This window comes from Euprymna scolopes, chromosome 17 (genome assembly GCF_053919585.1).
Source record: "Euprymna scolopes isolate OS-2025 chromosome 17, ASM5391958v1, whole genome shotgun sequence".
NCBI lineage: Eukaryota > Metazoa > Mollusca > Cephalopoda > Sepiida > Sepiolidae > Euprymna > Euprymna scolopes.
Genome location: NC_136498.1, coordinates 95115756 through 95133803, shown reverse-complemented (window position 1 = coordinate 95133803; position 18048 = coordinate 95115756). Strand labels below are relative to the sequence as shown.

The 18048-nt window shown below is 30.7% G+C and overlaps 1 protein-coding gene across 6 annotated transcripts in view; it reads left to right on the top strand.

Annotated features, from left to right (window-relative positions):
- The window catches only part of LOC145296850 (mutS protein homolog 5-like), a 1881756-nt gene that overhangs the window by 1293349 nt on the left and 570359 nt on the right, over positions 1–18048 (top strand). The window lies entirely within an intron of this gene.

Here is an 18048-nt window from a genome sequence, read left to right as displayed (position 1 = left end):
AAAATGTAACATTAGTATGTATATACTAATTATTAATGGAGTATATACTAATTATTAATGGAGTATATACTAATTATTAATGGAGATTTGGTATTTGTTTGTATGACGGAAAAATTGTACTATTATTTTACGCCTGATACTATCTTTTAATGCTCTTTACTATTTCAAACTAATGTACTATCTTTTAATATTTAATTCGGGAGGAAGAAGAAGTACTTGTTCTGTTGTCATGGTACTATCCTCACATGAATTACCTCTTCCATTTTGGGGGTGGAGATAGTGTAGTATTTGTTGTGATACTATCCTTCCAAGCATTACGTCCTCCATTTTTTTTTCATGTAGTGAGGGTAATATAGTATTTGTTCTGTGATCATGATAGTATTCATCCAGGATTTGAGCCCATTTATAATTAACTAGGATAATATCTGTTCCAGAACGGTTACGGAAGTTTTGCACCTTTATGGTTTTCCCTTATTAAGATTAAAATCAAGTGATAATACTACTAAATCTTATGCCTGAAATCCATATCCCAATGGTGATCAACATCCAATACTCGATTTTGATTTTAGAAAATGTCAAAAATTTAAGATTTAAGTAGAAATTTAAAATCAGGAAATTTCGCTTGATTGGTGTTTAATGCAAGTTTGTAATATTAAAATTTTCAAATGGGATATTTTGCCTTGAAAATCCTTCAAAATACTCAGAAGAAATTGAAATTTGGGAACGTTTAGTAATTAGTATATCTATTGTGATTTTTTTTTTTTTTTAATCAGAAGTATTTGATTGTTCACAAAGGGATCCCATGCCTCCTTGACGTTTTTTTTTCATTAAACTGAAACAAATTAATCATAGCACACATTATTCACACTTACACTTCCTGCACATATAATTATATAAACATATACACATACCTAATTTTATATAGTGATTAATAACTGTCCCTTTTGATAACAATAAACATTATCAGATTACAATAAATATCACATTACAAAAATGTTACTCATATTATATTGTTATAAACATTTCAATAAGATATATTCATGCCTTTCTTGATGTAAAAAGGCAAGACAATGTAAAGAGAACATTAACCATCCTCTCTCAATATACCATCTCAGTTCTCTTTATCCTTAACTGTTTCATCAGTAGCCATCCATGATTATATAAATATTTGACCTGGTTTTGGTCTAATAACCATCATCATTGATAATAATACCGCCACTTTAAATTAACAAACTCAATGGTAAACGGTACATATTTACATGATAATATATTTTCTTTGGTTGTCTATTATCATACAATATTGGATTTGTTGTGGTGGTGTAATATTTTAATAGGTCTTTTGTGTTCATATACTCTCATATTTAGGTGACATTGTGTATCATCAATATAGGTATAATCACATATTTAATATATAAGGGTTTTTCATATATATTTTAATTACTAAAGATACATTTAAAAATATTTCCATGTTTTAGGACTGAGTTATGTTTAAAATAAAATTTATCTCAATTGTTGTAATAAGTCATAATTTACAATTAAATCACATAGTATGTTTCACTCTTAGCATCGCTCACTATACATTCTTTGACTTTTATCTCTTATTTTATAAGGTATCCATGTTGCTCTCTCTTTCTGTTTATTAAAATTAGAATGTAATAATGTGACAAAAGAATAAATGAATTGAAATAATTCATTATAAACAAAGTGGGATATCGCCAAAGTAGTAATATTAAAGGGAGGGTGTATAGTGAGTAGAAAGAACCTAATGTCAAATTTTGTTTCTTCATAGTTTTATACTTTGTAAACTAACCTTTTCCCCGATTCAAACAATATAACCTAACTCCAATGGGTGACCCAATGAGTCACATTTTTTCTAGTATATATATATATATATATATATATATATATATATATATATATAGTCAATCTAATTCTACAATTTGAGCATGCTTAGTAATTATATCGTCTTCTATACTACTTTAGCATAATGTACAACTCTTTGTAAATAAAAAAAACAAATAGAGCACTGTGGGAGTGGCAATCTATGTTTATATAAATCATTGTTTAATACCATTGGTTCGATCCCTGGCTTGGGATAGATACCGGTCTAGCCACACTGAAGAGCTGTTATATAGTGAAACAGTCTGTGGATGACATATATTAGGTGATGATACAAAAATAATGAATGTTCTATAACAAATAATATTAGTAAGTTCCTAGTTGGAAGAGTTGCAGTAAAAAAAAGAAAATATTGAAAAATTCTCAATGGCAAAAATATGCAGTGCTGATATTTAAAAAAATAGAAATAAAAAGAGTAATACTAGAGATTCGAGATGAAAGGATATAGGATGATTACACAATGAAAATAAACAAATACATTCATTTTTTTATCTTAGTTTTTTTTTTCATTTTATCTGTATACAAATATTCTTGCCAAATAAGTTTGTATATTTAAAAAATTTTCCTTTTTCTTTTGAAAGAGTTGTGTTGCTAACTGAAGATTGCAGTTGCCTTCTGCTGCCTAGTCACCATGGTTAGGTGAATATGTAGGAGAAGACACTTGATCAGGAAAATATAGGTCTGTTGTCAAACTAAATCTTTTTTTTTTATCTGTCCAGTTGTGAGCACTTTGTCAACTGTGAAGTGATTGAGGAAACATTAAAGAGTACAACTAAAGAGCCGTGGGGTTTAGAAACTTGATAAGCTCTGATAATGGTGAGTTAGCACCCAATGGAAGAAATCCACTTGTAGAGTTGAGTGACTTAGCCTTGCTTATTAAGTGGGTGTGTAATGAGTGAAGAAGGTTTAGGTAAATATCTCTCCCTGCCTACTCTGAAACAGTGCATTTAATAGCTACAATCAAATACAAACATTAAAATTATTAGTAGATTCTTTCGAACTTTCTGATAAGAAAAAAAAAAACATTTAGTCATTGCATGCAATTCATTTTTTTTATGCTTTTAGGCAAAATTATTAAATTTTACCTAATTTTAACATTTTATTGTTATTTTTTAAAATTAAAATTCTAAGTGGTTTATACATAAAATGTAGACATTGTTTCAGACAACTATTTTTAAGGTGAAGCATGAACTCGTCAATCTATTACAGCTGAAAAGAATTTTCATTTCTCCCTCCATGTCAACATCAGGTGGAATTTCTCATAGACAGAGTTTCTTTCTAAGAACTTTCCATCTGTAAAATATAATACCACAAGACTGCCCCACCCCAGATTGCGATATAGCTAACTTCAAATTCAATCTTAAAAACTTGTTATAAACTGCCCATATAATAAATCAAACTTATCTTCAATCTGCTTATAATAGTCTTCATCATTCAACTTGTAATTCATTAATTTTGTTAACTTTTATCGGTAATCTTTTTACTATCTTGCACTTCCTGGGATTTAGTACCATCATGACTATGATGAACAGTTGCAGTGATAGTTTCTCTGAAAAATACCTTTTTGTATTCTTATCTCAGTCAAATGTCCTTCTCTAGATGTCAGTTCCAGTCTCCATGTTGCTTTTGTTTTCTCCATAAGATTGATGATTTTTTTCTGGTATTTTGTATATTCTTACGCATTCAATAATCTATGCCTGAGAAATTCTATTGTAAGTTTTCTTCTAGTCAATTATTAACATGGTTACTTCTTTTTGTTTTTCACTTTTCTTTAGGAACTTTTGATCTATGTATAGCAAGTCATGTGTCTGTCTTGTAGCTTTCTAGCACCCACGAATAATTCAAAATTATTAAAGGAATTGTAGATCTATTCTTTCAGTAGTGCTATTGAAATTTTATACACGATTAAATAACTGGATACCATTTAGTTTTGTTTTTTGGTCCCTCAAGGAGGGTGGACCTGTAAATTCACGTTCATCCGTTCATCTGTCCATACTTTTCTCAATAACTACTCCTTGGAATATTTTGAAATTTTGCACAAACATTAAACATGATATGAGTAAAAAAAAGTAACAGAACGGATTTTCCGGGAAAACTCCGGTTGCCCCCCTCCCCCCCCCCTAGGGGTGCCTTTTGGGGTAAAATGGCTAAAATTGACACTTCAATCCTTATTAAAAAAATTGATATCTTGAATTTTTATAAAACTTTCTGAAATGTTGTAACTGATTTCTATATAATTTTGTTTGTTTATACTTCACTAATCATTTAGGGCTGATAAAAATACTCCATTTTTGGGACTATTTTACCATATTTGCCCAAAATTTTCTCTGTATGTTTATTTAGTAGTTTTGAAATATGTTAAGGCCTTGGAGACTTTTGGGGTTAAATGGAGGGGGGGGGTGCAAATGATGGACTTAGTCATTTCTTTTTTTGCATGGTGCAGAACTCAAATTTACATATGTTAAGGGCTAAAACTGCACCGTTTGTTCATTCTCACCAAGATTGGACATCCCCTGGGGATTTTTGGAGCTAAATGGGGAGGGGGCTGCTAATGCTGAACTTAGTATTTTTTTTATGCCTCGTCCACTGTGCACTCACGAGGGACCATGCATGCTTCACTTGTTTTCAGTACAATTTCTATAACATATAATATTAGTATGTTCCTAGTTAGAGAAATTAAATGTGAAGGAACAAAGTAGTCATGAAATAAACTTTAAAATATCTAATGTTAAGTTATTTGTAAAAATTGCATACTTGTTTTTATCAAGTAAAAACATTTTATGATAAAGGGCAGAGGAATGTCCAAAATATTGAAATTATATTAACACTTATAATTTACCTGCTTTTATGTTTTCCATAAAGTTTTCTTCACATGTGAAAATATTTATCATTTTTAGGCAAAAAACACTCTTTAGAACCAAATAAAGTTCACTTGAATACACTATCTAGGGCTTCCACCACAGACTCCAGGTGAGACCAAAACGGCCTTTACATTGACCTTCAAGAGACACCAGAATATCAATTTTATTCTGGCAATTCTTGGTGTTGCAAGTGATGTAGTTGGTACCTTTCTTGACAGTGCTCCATAAAAAATAGTCCACGAGGTTACAATCAGGCAAGTTGGGAAGTGGTTAAATATTAGGATGGATATTGTGAAATTGTTTAGACTGTTACTTTTGGATTTTCTTTGAAGTATGATACAAATGTCTGCTGCTACACGTATGACCTTTCTACAATCATCTCTGCTTGACAACAGTGGACAGCAACTTGGTTTCCTAAGATGGTTCTCTTGGACCTTGGCAATGCATGGTTTACCCTTGTAACTCTTATATGAAGAGTTAGCGAAAATCCTCATTCTGTCTTTTCTTCATAGTTACCACTTAAAGATCCATTTCTCTCACCAAGATCCACATTGCCTTGACTAGATATTGCTGCACCTTCTTCAATGAATTCTGTTACGTTGATGCAGTCAGGATGCTTGCTATGATTCTTCTTGCTAGTCACTTCGGATTCCCAAATAGTATATGGAAATACCTATCCATTGCAATTTACTACTATTAAATATATTAAATATTTCTGCAATGAAAGAATATCAAACAATGATCGAATTTGTCTCAGTAAAATTAATATAATTAATTAGTAGCATTATTATTAATGAGATTAGAGTATTCAAATTTCATCAGTATTGACAGAAAATTGAACTTCTATGGTGACTGTCAGTTTCTTACCCAAAATAATCATAATATATGCAGTACATGATCACTTTAAGATGAAATATACTAATCACCATGGAAATAACATAATTTGTGTGTGTGCATATATATATATATATATATATATATATATATATATAGATATAGATATATATTATGGGGTCAGCTGATATACCTATTTCAGGAATAATGGGCATACACAGAGACTATAATCATAGCTACATTTAGCACATTATTTGTGGAATTTATGGCCGCTAGAATCATGGTATCTCAAACATACTCTTTTTGTTAATACACTTTTTGTAAAGTATACCATTGTGTTTGTCTAGATTATTACCGTCTTGCAAATCTACAGCATATACATATACTTTTGGGGTCGCTTTGTTAGGCATGTATCACATTTGTCAGCTAATAGATAAAATGTATTCAACAGTATTATTATGAGATGAGAATATAATATTCATAGTTAACTTTGTTGATAAAAAGAATCATTAATTGATAAAGAATCGACAAGTGTATCATTACAAGCAAATGATGAAAATAATTTGAAAAATATTTCAAACTGGGCAACATGAAGTGATCTTGCTAGTTTATGATAGTCTTTACCTCTTCTACTGGAGGTTAGACACAACTTAAGATGTGGTTTTGGAAAGGCCAGTGCACTAGGATAAGTGCACTCTGGTTTTAAAATTACTTCTGCTGCCCTATTCACCAGTAGGAGCACATCAGGTGATTAGCAATAAACTAATGCATATCTGTAATATGATTGGTTCACCCTTTCTTCTTTTCAGCAACCTATGTCTCTCACAAACGTGATGTTGCTAGTCTCAGTCTTTTTTTTTATAAATACTATTATGGCACATGTTCCTCACAATTGTTTGATCTATTTTCTGCTTACTTTGTCCCAACTCATTTGACTCATTGTAGTACATTTTCCTATTCCAGTAGCTTCTTTCCAAAAGCTGCATGTTTGTGGAACTCTTTTACTGCTGACTGTTTTGCTCCTACTTATAGCCTTAGTCTTTTCAAGACTATGTTCACTAGGTATATCCTGTCTTTGTAATAATTATTTTTTACTCTTATTGGCTCCTTAGATGAAATGGTTTCATACCTTGTCTGGAGCGATTTTTCAGAACCCTACATCAATTTGATAGCTACAAAGTCAAATACAACGCAATAGTAAAGAATCCTTATCCTTTTCTGACAGTCAATGATTTAAGAATTAAATTAAAACCTCGACTGATTGGATCATGGAATCGTGTAGAAAGGTCATTTTCTTTTTTAATTTGTGCCACTTTGTAACTATGGCAACACCTCAGCATTCTGTTAAATTAGCCTGATCTTTGACAACCACTATGCACAAACAAAATCTTGATCAATTTGTCACAGCCTAAACGAAGTGTCTTTGTTATATGTAGAGTCTCCCAGAGCAACAAATAACTATTTTGATTCTAAAGAATTGCTTTCAGTCCTGTTACAAAGCTGAGGAGATTTCATTGTGGTTGTGAATATTAAATTTGATTTTCTTCTAAACCAGCATCATCAGCAGCAGGGCTTTCTTTCATTTTTTTTGTCTGTCTGTTAAAGGCAATTTTTGCAAACACTTTTGTTTATGTATTTTCTAATCTTTGGTTTGCTTGAGTGAATTTTCTTAATAAAATATCTTAACAAAGAGTCAGCAATAGAAAGGGACAACAAAAATACTATCTTAGCATTTTGGCCAAATAATATCGAGATATGATTATAGCAACGATCATAAAGGAAATTTCTCCGTCTTCATTGTTGATCTCTAGTTCTTGTTGCTTCTAGAAACCAGTCTATTCAAATCTCTAAAGTAAGCCAAGGACACATAATGATTACCAGAGTTGGTCGTATCAAAAATGATTTGAATTAGAGGTAATGAAGTGAGTATAAGCATTTGGAATATGTTTTCTGATTTTATTATGTATTCACTAGGAGTTCTCACATGTACAAAAAAGATGTATATAATTATTTACTATGATAATTATTAAGTACCTACAGACACTAATGTTTCATCCTTTCGGGAAATATCAGTGCAGGGTGTCACGATTAACAATATATATATATATGTGTGTGTGTGTGTGTGTATTAAATTGTATATTTCCGCATTTGATCAAATCTTTTATTACGATTAGTACTCACCAAGAATTTTTACACAGGTTATCATCAGAGATTACTCACTGATAGTAACCGGTGGTGTTCACTGGAGTCTGAGTGACAGCAAGCCTCCCCAGACTTCCAGTACTCCCCACCTCTTTTGATAATCTTTGCAAATGATTTTGCATTATTGCAACATCTGCTTACCATTGATTTCTCATAGGCATACCATAAGTGTTCACTGGAATTTGGGTGACAATAAGCCTTCCCAAGTTCTCGGTCCTCTCCATACTTTTTCACTAGAAGTCTCAGTAGTGCTCTCTCTCCTCAGTCTTTCCATTCTCCTACCTATCATAGCTATTTTGTGTGATATCAGCTGAGAATGATGCCTTTTGAAAAGTATTTTTTAAAATTTTATATGTTAATTTTTATTTATTTATTAATATTTTAAAATTATTTATTATCATTACATCCACAGTACATGCGGATGTACAATTTGTTACACAAGAAGCCTCAAGTTTTTGTAAACATAAATGGACAGAGACAGATAGATAATCAATAGATCCTTGAACAAACATTGGAAATATGTTTTGTTCCATCTACCACTTTATGCTCATACCATGGATACATGCATAATGATGCAAGAAAGTTTGGCATATCAGTAGACAAAATGATAGAAAGGTTTCTGCTAAACGCTGTAGGAAAACAATCTAACATATAAAGTTACCTTGTGCGATTTTAAAAGTTGAACTTAAATAGCATGTAATCTGACATGTCAAACTTTGATTTGGACTAGACAATTTTCATTTTTATTGCTACACCACGTCATTGGTACAATTATAATGTACTTAAGTACAGTTTATTAAAACAAACAAAAACTACTAATTTATATTATTTGGGTTACTGTTCTCATTTTGAGTGTTATTTTCACAATATAAACTGTGACTTTCTTCAGGTATACTTTGTCAAACTTGGAAATCTGCACAGAATTTCAAATGAAACCTTTTATTAGGGGTAACATGCTCTGGTTCCATCAGCTATGACTGGGTAAAAGTTTCAAGTAATTCGCAATTGTATTTTAGTGTCGCCCATACATACAATCCTTGATTGAACCAGCCATGACTGAGTAGAAATCTTAATCCTGATATGCCAGATTCAGTTCTAGGTGGAACCCTTGTGGAGGATGAGGGTCTAATCCTCAATGCAAGCGATACTAAGAATACAATTTCGAATTACTTGATTAAAAGTTAACAGTGCTTGTAGGTATCTGAACTTTTATAAAAGGTCTCTTTCCCTTTTTAACAAAACTAAATTTAATTAAATATAGTTCACATTACTCACCCTTATTCCTCTCAGTTGTATTTCAAAATTCATAATGATCGATTAATTAATTTAGGAGTGAATCCAATGCATAAAAATATATAAACACCAGTAGAATACCTGCTCCAGGATGGATATTAGCGACAAATATAGCATTTGTTTTAAGTTTTAATGTTTCTTCCTTTCTTAAAGAGAGTGGGGGCTGGTATATCAACAGTAAAGATAATATAAAAAAAAACATAATATGCTCATATTAATCCCACTGTTGCTTAAAATGCATAATTCATAATGATAAGTTCAATAGTTCGGGATTTTACCAAGCTCATATTATTGAAGCACTGATCCATACATATATTAATACTCCTGCATGCACACCAATTCATTCAAAAATTTAGGATTTAATATAATTCGACATTTAATGTAGAACAATTCTTTTCTTTATTAAATTTTTTGTATCTCACTTTTTAAAAACACTTTAGGGAGTAAGTGATTTTGAGTGGGTGCACTCACTAAATGACAAAGCTTACAAAAAATAATATACCCATGTTACTCACTGTGTTTACAAAAATACATATTCTAAACTTCGTAATGAGCAGTTCATTAGTTTAGAAGTTTATCCTGTACCACGAAATATATATATATATATATATATATATATATATATATATATATATATATATATATATATATATATATATAATACCAGTAGGTCGCCCAGCATTGCTCAGTCGTAAAATATGGATAAATATTATATTTTAATTCATGGAGAATTCTTATTTATTATAAACAGAAATACCGTAAGTATTAAACGTAACGTTATATTCCTTAAAAAAAAAAAAAAAAAAAAAAAAAATGTAAAAAACGAAACCGAGACATGTGCATGCGAGTATTATGTTTTTTCTAAACAGTTCACTTCTTGTAAGTAAAAAAATACTCAAACTGAAATCAAAATCTAAAGACAGTGAGTTGAGTACGATAACCATTACGTCAGCTTGACATGATCTTTAAAAAGTGTTTTAAAACAAACCTATACTTAACATAAGGAAGCTGTCATGTTTCACAATCAAGCATGCACAGTTGAAAACAGATAAAAATCCGATTTTTGCCCCCTTTAGCAGCCCTTTTTTCTGAATGAAAACCATATAAAAAGTTTTCCACGTGTCTGAATACCCTATATACCAAATTTCAAGCCTGTATATAAAAAATTCCTTGAGTGCATAGGTTGAGAAGTGTCTTCACACACACACATCTAACTTTATATATATGCCCCCCTAAATTATAAAATACAAAAAAGTATAATGTGATCATGTTAGTTACCGTGTTGCCTAGAATATATATTTCAAAGCTTATAATGATAAGGTCATTAGTATATAACAATATATACACAAAGCTGTGAAAAATCTTATAATAAAAATATTTTTAAATTCTTAACAGCCATTTACTTTTTTAAAAGAAATATTTTCAGAATGACATTCAAATTAGCTTCAGGTTATTTTTCGGCAGATTAGCAGTACTATTAAAAAGTTATATATTAAAGAAAGATTGAGTATCATTATGTACTAGCGGGACCTGTGGAAATTCCACAGGGGACTCATTCATATGTAATATATTGATGTAGGCATTCTGTAGATGTTCAGTGTAAATGGAGACGCTTTGATATTATTATAGCTCTTTTGTTAAAACTGCAAAAGTATTTATGTAAGCTAGTAAGGACGCCAGGTATAGCCCGGTCATAAAGTACGCTTAAATATGATATTTTAATTCTTGCAGATTTCATATATATTATTATAGAGTTAATGTTCTAACGATTTATATATATTATAAAGTTGTGATTTCAAAAATAAAAAATATGACTTTGTTGCATCAGCTTGAATCGAAACCGAAACCAAAACTTATGGAAAAATCTCTCTCTCTCTCTCTCTCTATATATATATATATATATATATATATATATATATATATATATATATATATATAAACTTGAGTTCCTTCAGCTATAATTGAAACCGAAACCAAAACTTATAAAGAATTCTTGATAAAATTATGTATAAAAAAATTAGGTTACTGGAGTGCCATCAACTATTATCGAAACCAAAACTTATAAAGAATTCTTGGTAAAATTATTTATTACAGGAAATGGAAGTCTCTAACAATTAAACGATAGTCACTCGGATGTAAGCATGACACACAAAATTATATGCACGCTATCCTATTAATACATAGATTGTAGAATATATATATATATATATATATTAAATACATTGTTACATACAGTTGTGCCCGATATTATTCATACCCCCCTTGAAAATTGAGTTTATTAGGTGTAACTTTTGTAAGAATTTATTGTTTACGTCCATATTGATACATATTCTTAATAAACCTCTTCTGATCATTTTCGTCATTTTAAAATCTCGGGATACTTGTAATAAAAGAAATATACAGCTATTTATAAAATCTGCAATGTTCAAAAATAATCATACCCCCTTATTTTTTCAGTATTAATCGAGTTTCTGACTGTTTGTTTTCTGTTTGATTCTTATTTTGAATGCTTTTATACAACCTTTGATTAATTTCATTTCGTTTTTTGCATTTTTCAGAAATTAAAATGATATCAACTGAAAACCAATAAAAGAATAAAAATTATTAGAATGGGAGAGAAAAAAGAGCTTAGTAATGATCTTAGGACTAAAATTGTGAATTCACATAAGGATAGTTTAGGTTACAAGTCAATTTTCAAGAAATTTGAGGTCCCTACAGCAACAGTACAGAGCATCATCAAAAAATTCCAGAGCCACCACACAACAAACAACTTGATTGGTAGAGGAAGAAAAAGGAAACTGTCTGCTAGAGCCACCAGGAATATTGTAAGAAGTGTTAATGCAAATCCAACCACCACTAATAAGGACATTTTAGAAAATCTGGAGTCTTCTGGCATAAAAATATCAAGGCAAACATTGCAAAGGACTCTGCATGAAAATGGTCTGAAAGGAAGAAGACCAAGAAGGACTCCATTGCACACCGGAAAACACCTTGCAGCACGTCTAAAGTTTGCTAGGACCCATGTGAATTCTCCAGAGTCCGTTTTCTCAAGTATTTTGTGGACTGACGAAACAAAAATTGAATTGTTTGGCCATATGGATGCTTCTTACGTTTGAAGGAAGAAAGGAGAAGCTTACAACCCAAAGAACACCATACCCACGGTGAAACATGGTGGTGGTAGCCTAATGTTTTGGGGCTCCTTTTCGGCTAGTGGTCCAGGTAGTTTGGTCAAGATAGATGGAACCATGAAGAAGGAGCAATATTTGGAGATACTCAAGAAAAACATTAGACAGGATGCGGAGAAGCTCCATTTAGGACCAAACTGGGTCCTTCAACAGGATAATGATCCAAAACATACTGCCAAAATAGTCAAGAAATGGTTTGAGGATAATCAAATTAATGTTTTGAAATGGCCTAGCCAGAGTCCCGACCTGAACCCTATCGAAAACCTCTGGCACATATTGAAAACTGAGGTTAAAAAGCGGAAACCTAGAAATTTGAGGGATTTGGAGAACTACTGCATTGAAGAATGGTCAAAAATCAGTGTTGATGCTTGTAAAAACCTTGTTGATAAATATCCCAAACGGTTACAGGCAGTTATTAAGAATAAAGGGCATGCTATTGACTATTAGTAAGAGAGGTATGAATAATTTTGAACTAGTGCCATTATTGTTTTTCTTTGTATAATGTTTCAAACTTGCATAATTTATTTATTTGTTGAGTTTAAATTAAATGCTTATGCTTGATTTATTGTTTGAAATCCCTTTAATATTGTCTACCTTCTGGTTTGAGCAATATTCTTATAGAAATCTCAAAGATCCGAGGGGTATGAATAATATCGGGCACAAGTGTATATGCATATCACTGCTATTTTAAAATGTTCAACTAAACAAATTATTAAAAAGTTATAAATTTAACAAAAAGAATTAATATTTTTATTGTAAAGTATATATTTTTAACTGTGACATATATACATAATATTACTATTTTAAATTGAGTATTTGATTTTTATACAAGCAACTCTTTACAGAATTACAACAAAGCGTTTTTTTTTTTTTTAATATAATGAATACGGTAAAATTTGTTTATTTTTCTGATGATTTCTGTTTTATTTCACCATCAGAAAATAATTCAAATAAAAGTTATAAAAATGTCAAAATAGAAGTTGATATTTAAATATGAACTATAACATATGTGTCAAAAAAAAAAGAAGAAAAATGTTACTTGGTATATTTGCTAGTAATAACAGTAAAAAAAATACAAAAAGACAAAAAACTTGATACTAATAACATTCAAATGATGGACACCCAAAATGACATCTTATGTCTGTTTTTTTCTTCCTGAAATATTAGAATTTCCGTTCAAATAAATACACAAAATGAACAATTTTTACTGTTTTCATTCATTCATTTATTAATTTATTTTTACTGTGCCAATGAAATTCTAGTAATATTTCCTGGAATATTTTTTTTGTTGAAAGAATTAAATAGAATGGGATGTGAATGAGATACATGGTAGATGCCATTAAAATTATATTTTGTATTCTCTTCACAGCCTTTTGTTGCCAAAGGCTGTAGATACACTCTACCAGCATAATGAAGAGTTTATAGTGAAGAATCCTCAACAACACTTATTCTAACCTGGCATTGCTTGTCCAATATCAGAGAGAAATTCAAGACAATCAGAAATAATACTGAGGTAAACAGAAGGGGTGGGGGATTCATATAATATTTTTGGTTTCATATATTTTTAAACCATAGGAATGACTGATGTCCTGTGCAGTTCTAGGAGGTCAACCTAGAATAAGTTTATTATTTCCTGCCTGAGGTGCCCCTACCAGAGAAGGCCGATGGAGCTGCCCAGACAATTTTTTTAAAGGCCATAATGCTCCTCATTTAGAGGCACTGGCTTGACTCTCCCTCACCTTCCAACCTTGTGTCACATATTTCTGCATTAGTAAGAAAGTATCTTATACCTTTCCGATTTTCTGATTATGCTAAACAATGAAATTGAATGATAATATTAATTTTAAAATATTATTTTAAAAAGGTAAAAACAAATATGTACTCCATCTATTAATAATAGAACGTTTGATTTGTCTTTCCTTACCAGGGAATCACCATCTGCATTCTACTAATCTAGCATAATTACAGCAGAAAAGTAATTACTAGACTTTTTAGCGCATTAAAAGCAGGTAAAAGTTATAACTTATTGATTTAGAATGAGTGCTTTCTGCTGAATTGATGATTGAAGTATGGTTAAATTTGTGATTATTTTGCATTAAGTATTCAAAAAAAACTTCTTAGGTAAATGTCATGCTGTGGTAAGTAATCCCTATTAATCCTTATCGATGGATAACATAATACTTAGTTCGCTGTAGTTTATCATAACAAAAGATTTATACAAAATTTCAGCCAAATCTGCTCAGTAATTTCCAAGAAAAAATAGAATGGACAGACGGATAGACTATGAGCAATATGATGTCTAGACTTTGAAGCCTTGATAAGGTACCTAATCTAGGGGAAGAAAATCATATTGCTCATAGTCTGTCTGTCCATTCTATTTTTTCTTGGAAACTACTGAGCAGATTTGGCTGAAATCTAGACTCTAGACTATTCTATTATTTAATCCATATTTGGAGGGAGGATACCTTTCCCAAGGTTATCAGTGAAAGTGATGTTGTAGTTTTTGATAGAATTTGAACTCTGCATGTCTGGCTTACAGACTGTATCTGTAACCACTACAACACTGTCATTTCTATTTTGTATTAATAGAGTGAAATAAATTGGGAGATAAGTCCACTTTATGTTTCTTTTACTATTCGTTGTTTTGTCTCCATGATTTTGTTACTAAAATGTCCTGATGATCAACATGAAAAAGGAAAAACAATGCTTAGTAAGATTTCATTTTATACAAATACATTTCATTTTCCAGATGTTTTATCCTCGGAAAAATTAACTTGAAATAGACTTATAAAGTATTCTGTGCAAAGTTTATGCAAATCTTTGACTTACTATTTATTGTCTAATTTCAATAATTGACTGTCGGATCAGACATTCCATGTTCAAATTCTAGTTCAGTAAGGAATCATAGTTTCTCCATCTTCCTATGGTTAAAGTAGCAACTTGTGTTCAGCTTATGATATACAATGTTGAACAACAAAAAAAGAAAAGCAAAACCTTTTTTATTAATCTAAAAGGGTAGAGTTTTCTTGTTCCGTCATGACCAGGATATAATTAAGTATTATTTAAGATCTCTATCAGGTCATAACTGATAGAACAAGAGCAATCTATTTAAATTTGAAATTCTGTACAGATACTTGAATTCGACATACTGTCTGAAAAGTGAGAACTATACCTAAGATGAGAACATTCCTCCAAATAACACATAATAACTAAGATGAAAATAATTGTGGAACATGTAAATGATGTATATTATTTCAATTATTCGGACTGTTCTCAATGTGAGTGTTATTTTCACAATTGATCTTCTTCAGGTGTATCTTGTCAAACTCTGGAATTATTCTGCCAAACTTTAATGGAAATTTGAATGCAACTCTTTATTTAATTCATATTCTTGTCCGTTAGATATAACTGGGTAGAAGTATTTCACAATTGTATTTTAAGTGTTGCCTGAGATTGAATTTTCAACCTCCAGAAAAGTGTAATTAACAATTGAATTTTACCAAGTACTTCAACTTCTCTGCTACACCAGAAATTTTAGGAGCCTTAAACCTATTTTTTTTTATTTTTAATGTACATTCTTAATAATCAATTAGGACTTCTATCCAGTCATGGCTGACAGGACGAAAGCAATGCTACCCCTATGGATCAAAGAGTTACATTGGAAATTTCGTGCAGATTCCTGAATTTGACAAAAAGATTCCTGAGTAATCCAAATAATATCAATTATCGATCCTAATCTGAAAACTTCAGAAACTCAATGTATATGATGAAAGGAATTACCTGTGTTTATATTGTCAATGTTAATATCTCGGATTTCTATGATGCTTATTTTCTTGTTTCAGTTTTTTTTTTAATTAAGAACGTTCGTACACAAAGAAAAATATTTCACTGATTGTTAATATTTTTCAAGTAACCTATTAGAAATAATTGTAAAGAAAGACTTGATTTAATATTTTAAAAGCTTACACCCTCTAAAAAGAACCTCATTTAATATCTTAAAAACATGGTAATAGATTATAACAATAAACCAAATCCCTCTACTACTTAGAGTCATAGATCATTGAATAAGCCGTTCATATATCTATTGTGTACAATTATACACTAATACTGCTGGGAAACGTATGACTCCTTGTTCTCCTTAAGTTATGGGTAAAATAGCAATCTGTGCTCAATTATATTTAATAATTTTTTTTTAATAAACTAGCCTACCCGTGTCCCAGCATTTCCCATGAAATCAGATTGAGAGACGAAATTTCTCTGCGGAAGCTCAACCTAGAATTAATGGTAAATAATACTGCAAGAAAGTGATGTTAGCAATATTAATATGAAGATCAATAATAACAAAGTTTAATAGGACTGCTATTACTTCTAATAATAATATTATTATTGATAATAGTAAAAATAAAAAAAAAACGTAATGATATTACTACTACTATACTACTACTACTACTACTACCAATAATAATAAAATAATCTATCTATATATCTATAAAAATGGGAGAGTGTGTGAGTACACTTCTCAATCTTTATATTCAACGAAATTTGATCTACAGATTTGAAATTTGGTAAATAGGATATTCAGACATGTGGAAAACTTTTTAGTCCAGGCCACTAAAGGGTCAGAATTGAAAACTTGGTACGTGAAAGTTATCAGATTTTATTTGTTTGCTAACTTTTTTAATGAATACGCATGCATGAATAGTTCACATTACGGATTACTTAGAATAAATAGTTTGAAAACACCTTTTAAAGAGCGTGTCATGCTGATCTAATGGTTATCGTACCTGACTTGCTTTCTTTAGGTTTTGGTTTCGATCTCAGCCCAAGTACTTTTTTTACTTACAAGAAGTGAACTGTTTAGAAAAAACATACTACTCACATACACATCTCTCTGTATTAATTATAATATAATATTTATGCGTATTTTACGCTGGGGCAGTGCTGGGCAGCCTTCTAGTATATCTATAAAAGTGAGAATGTATGTGTGAGGACAACTCTCAACCTATGTACTCAACGAATTCTTGATTTATAGACTCGAAATTTGGTATAACGAGTATTCAGGCATGTGGAAAACTTTTTAATTGGTTTTCATCCGGAAAAAAGGGTTGCTAAGGGATCAAAATTGAAAAATTGATACGTGAAGGTTATCAGATTTTTTATCTGTTTTCAACTGTTTCACACAGTATAAAAACACTTTTCAAAATCTTGGCAAGTTGGTCTAATGGATATCGTATTTGACTCACTGTCTTTAGATTTTGTTTTCGATCTCACCTTCAGTAGTTTTATTTACTTACAAGAATTGAACTGTTTAGAAAAAAACATAATACTCGCATGCACGTCTGTTTCTTTCCATTCTTTTTTTTTTTTCATTTTTTTTTAAGGAATTTAACGTTATGTTTAATATCTGGCAACGCTGGGTACATTTGCTAGTAATAAGTAAAAATGATATAAAAAATATAAAGAATGATAGAAAAAAAATTATAATTTTAGTAAAAAATAAAAACAATAATAACAATACTAAAATCACCAACACCAACAATAATAACCAAAAAATAACAAGATTAACAGCAATACTAGTAATAATAATGTTAATGATGTTCAATCGAATATGAGTTAGCTGAAAATGGTGTCCGATCAAAGCAGGTTGAGGATATAAAATACTTCCTGTTTTGGCTTGTTGTGTGACAATTGTGAGAGAAAACTGGCCATGTCAAGAATGCCTTATGCCGTTAACTGTTCGTGCTGAAATAATATTATTTAGAAAGCCGTTCCTA